The sequence below is a fragment of the Rattus norvegicus genome, chromosome 7 (genome assembly GCF_036323735.1).
Source record: "Rattus norvegicus strain BN/NHsdMcwi chromosome 7, GRCr8, whole genome shotgun sequence".
Lineage (NCBI taxonomy): Eukaryota > Metazoa > Chordata > Mammalia > Rodentia > Muridae > Rattus > Rattus norvegicus.
The window spans coordinates 16,251,653-16,256,566 of NC_086025.1; the positions used below are offsets into that span (position 1 = coordinate 16,251,653).

Genomic DNA, 4,914 nt, shown 5'->3' on the forward strand with positions numbered 1-4,914 from the left:
TCGATGATATTATACACTTTATGCCTACTTTTAACTTAAACATATGTATCTTTCTTTGCCAAATTTATATCCCTTGATATAATATTCCTCATCTCTGTATAAGTAGCCAGAAATGAAGATATTTCATTCGTTTATACTATGTGAATTTGGATGTACATAAACCGTGTGTGTGTGTGTGTGTGTGTGTGTGTGTGTGTGTGTGTGTGTGTGTGTGTGTAATACAAGACAATGTTGACTATTTGTTTATTATTATCTACAATATTGCTTGAAAGATGGTCGGTTGTTTATTCTGTGTACTATGCTCCCTGACCTGTGAGACTCTTGGAATAATTATACCTCTGATCACTATCTTCCGAAAGGAGTATAAGAATTCAGCATCTTGTGGTAAGCCTACAACATTTGCATGGGTAGTGGAGGTCAACTCATGTCATCATGTTCACACACGAGCCAGTTCAGCACCCCAGCTCTTTAATAAGTGGTTAAATCACACACACACACACGCACACACACACACACACACACTTTATTCATTTATTCATGTGTTAGCATGTTATATTCATTTTTCAAATATTCTGAATTAGGTTACAATAAAGATAAAAGTATACATATTTTTAATATATTAACATCAAGTGATTTCTACAAACACTTGCTTAGTAAGTGATTTTAAAATATTTCACCACTAAAGAATTGGCATGACATCATTCTTTGATTTAACTTTAACAACAGTGCTAGTAACCGTGGTCTTTGCCAAATATTTTGTGGAAGAAGAAAATTATGTCAACAAATTATCCAAGATCACTCTGTTGCAACTCAAAGGTATCTAAGCCCAGCTTATTTCTATTTTTGTCCCAAGATCATGCAAAGCATATGCATTACTAATATTTCTCTGCTACAGTATTCCATATTCTAGCTGCCTGGAAATTTTTGTCATCTTACAAACTTACTCCAATGTCTTTGTCTGCATTGATGTTGAGGAAATTGTGCTCAATGTCAACATTGCTGGGAAAATATTTTCCTGATTTAAGGGTGTGAGAGTTGCTGGTTCTTGATCTTAATACTTGACCATTTTAGTCACCCTGTAAATTAATAGGAGATATTTTAAATCTACTTCTGTATCATGGTCTTGTTATACCTAAAGAATACTTTAGGTATTCTTTAAGACTAGCCTAAATAAAGCACACTACTCAAAATAAAATTAAGCCATCAATAATGGGTTGTTTACTGATAACTTCATAACACACATTGTGGAAACCTAAGACTACCTTCATTAAACCTATTTTCATGATATCTTCATGTTTTGTACTCCTTAGAATAGTAAGAGCAATTTTACCCTGTGGTGACTGATGGTAGAATTGTTTCTGTCTATAGTTCTGTCCAAGAATTTATGTATAGTCCCTTGAATGCTGTACCACGTCCCTAGATGCCTCAAAAAGTTTGCCAGACTTCCCTATTCTCACCAGAGCATCCCAGTGATGAAAGTTATATTAACGTCTAGGAGTATATTATTTGTAATTTTTACCCCAAATGTTTTCACAGAACTCAAATGTAATTCTTTTTAATTTTAAGTCTGTACTTATATCTGATACACATTTGTGTGCGCTTATACATCCATAAGCAAGAGGGTTCATTTTTTAGCTGACGGCACACACACACACACACACACACACACACACACACACACACACACACACATATATATATATATGTGTGTGTGTGTGTGTGTGTGTGAATAAATATAAATATATATGGAGGCATTTTAATACATAGAATTTTCAGTGTTTCTTTATGTGATATATTGATGCCTAGTCTTTCAATTAAATCCAATTTGCCCAAGTGGCTAGTCTAGATATCCAGCTTATTTAAATGATTCAGTGTCTCTACCTTATAAACAATGGAATTATAACCAAGCTGCTATACCTACTTGGCATTTACATGGGTTCTGGGTACTTTAACCTTGTAAATCACACTTTTTAACTATACAGCATGCATTTTGCCCATGGATCCATCTCTCTAGATTCAGTGGGTATCATTAGAATTGAGGGTGGACAAGAGTTTTCATCAGATATTCAAATGGCTTACTTTCTGCTCTGTATCTAACAAACATTATTAACTGAACAAGGCTCCACTCTCTTACTCATTTTACCTGTGGATGTATACATTTTCTCAGGATGACTACCCAAGTAGCCACTAAAACTTGAGAGAAATCTTCATGAGAGGTGCAAGTGACTTGCCATTTTGGGTTTCTTGATACAGCTGTTGTTCCTTGAGTTAAGCATTGTACATTAGACATGAAGAAGCCTGTGAACCAATCAGAGTTCTCCAAATTTATTTTTGTGAGTCTCCAGCAGATCAGGTTCACCTGAACTCCTTTTCTCTCTGGTGGCTGCCATGTTTATCATTGGCCTTCTCTGAAACACTATTCTACTCTTATTGATCCAGATTGACTCTAAGCTACATACCCCCATGTTCTTCCTGCTCAGTCAGCTTTCGCTCTTAGATATTTGTTTCTCCCTGATCACCATACCCAATATGGTATCAGACTTTCCTAAGAACAAAGTTTTATATCCTTTGCAGGTTGTGCAGCACAACTATTTTTCCTGACCATGATGGGTGTAGCTGAGGGAGTCCTACTAGCCCTCATGTCTTATGACCGCTATGTGGCAGTGTGCCATCCTTTGCAGTACCCTATACTCATGAGATATCAAGTGTATCTAGTTATGCTGGCCTCTTCCTGGCTAGCAGGTGTGCTCAATGCACTCATACAGACTTCTATAACACTGAACTTTTCCTACTGTGCCTCTCGAATTTTAGACCACTTTTTCTGTGAGGTGCCAGCCCTGCTAAAACTTTCCTGTTCAGATACCTCTACATATGAGATTGCGCTGTCCATCTCTGGGGTTTTGATCCTTATGTTCCCCCTTTTATTCATCATTGCTTCACATGGCCATGTTTTGAGGGTAGTTCTGCACATGCACTCACAGGAGGCCCAGAATACGGCCTTTACTACGTGGTCTTGACTTATGACAGTAGTTGGACTCTTTTATGGTGCAGCAGTGTTCATATACATGGTACCTGGTTCATACCACAGCCCACATCAAGACAACATGATCAACCTTTCTACGGCCTTGTCACCCCTACTCTCAACCCTCTCATCTACAGTCTGAGGAACCGAGAGTTGCACATTGCTTTGCTAAAATTATCAGCAGATTTGGACACAAACGAGTGACAATTATATGAAACTGAAAGAGCAATTCAAATGGTGATTAATCCCACTAAATTTCTAATTTTTTTCTATCTGTAGTACAACTACAAAGGACTTGTGGACCCTAACTCTCATTGCGATTATGTGAAGTACAGATAAGAGTGTCAGTCAGTTTTAATTTATAATCTCTCTGGTATTGAAATGTCTTCATAGATGAAATGCACTATTTTGGAAAGTTTCGTATTTCTATTGTTAAATTGATGCTTTGGGCATTAAAAAATTCTATCTACTGACTCAGTCTTCAATTAAGCATGTTAGTTTGTGCTGATGACAACTATGATATTTAGAAACAAATGAAATTTAAATTAAAGGAAAAATAAGACACAAAAGTAGTTCATGAGGGGTAACAAACATACCATAGTTACAGCTTGAAGTTGTCACATTTATGAAAAAGTGCAGCCTACAGTCACTAGAATGATTGATTGACACATAGATCAGTGGTCATTATAACAATTCAAAGTGTTTATGTGAAAATTCATGTCTACATGGAAGGGCAATGTCTGTTGTCTTGATTTGGCAATGTTTGGTGTGCACTAGATTTTTTAAAGATATGGATAATTACGTTATGATGATACACACCAATCAAATAATATTTATAAAGTACTGTTTGAAAATTTGAAGTTTGTTGAGCTGGTTGCTACCTTAATCAATACCATTTAATATTTATTCAAGGGATTGCTATTAAATTAACTTTGTAGCAAACCAAATGTCCAGCATTTGGACAAAGACCAATGTTGAACAAAAAAATCTGTGTACTTTGTTGATGTAATGTGATTATAAAATGCATTACATATAGTTCAAGTAAAAATCTTTTTCAAATTTACTTTTTTATTCACTTTATATCCTTATCACAGCTACCCTTCCTCCTCTTCTCCAAGTCCCATTCTGCCCCCATTTGTTGCCCTATCCTCTTCTCCTCAGAGAAGGGGGGCTCCTCCCTTGAATACCATCCTACCCTGTGACACCTAGTCCCAGCAGGACTAGGCACATCCTATCCCACTGAGCCCAACCAGGCATTCGAGGTAGGAGTAAGAGGATCCAATGGCAGGGAACAGAGACTGATACAGCCCCACTCGGCTTGTTAGGGTTGCCACAAGGCCAAGCTGCACAGTTGCCTCAAATATGTAGGGCCAATTGCTACAAATGTACAAGTGTACGGACCCTGGGTATGCAGGGCTGTGAGCCATGAGTGGAAGCCTACTAAGGTTGAGCTAAAGATTTGAAGTCCCAGAGATCTTAAAGGGATATTAGGAGTTTCACCTGCTCCTGGCACCAGGTCCTTGTCACATAGCTACAGCCATCACCACCCATAGATTTGTCCCCATCAGTCATGTATGGGCAATGTCCCAAGCCCTTCTACATATAGATGAGACATCTCTAATGTCTCAGTCTAAGACAATAGGAAAAGGGGTATGACCACAGTAAAATAGTCTCAAAAAAGAATTCTCCATGATAATAAGGTTCCTAGAGATCCGGAGCGCATGCCAGTAAGCTTCCCTTCCCATACATTATTTCCTGCAAAAGGTATTTAATTTAAGGCCACCCTGAGAAGTGGGTTATGATTTTATGTATCCAATTTCCACCATGACAATAAACTGTTTATAATCATAGACTGCCTCTTTTCATTGAGATCTGTCATGGGGTGCCATGGA

The 4,914-nt window shown here is 37.6% G+C and overlaps 1 pseudogene; it reads left to right on the forward strand.

Moving 5' to 3' along the window:
* Positions 1-2,288: 2,288 nt before the first annotated feature.
* On the forward strand, positions 2,289-3,319 carry LOC134479625 (olfactory receptor 2Z1-like; annotated as a pseudogene).
* Positions 3,320-4,914: the final 1,595 nt, after the last annotated feature.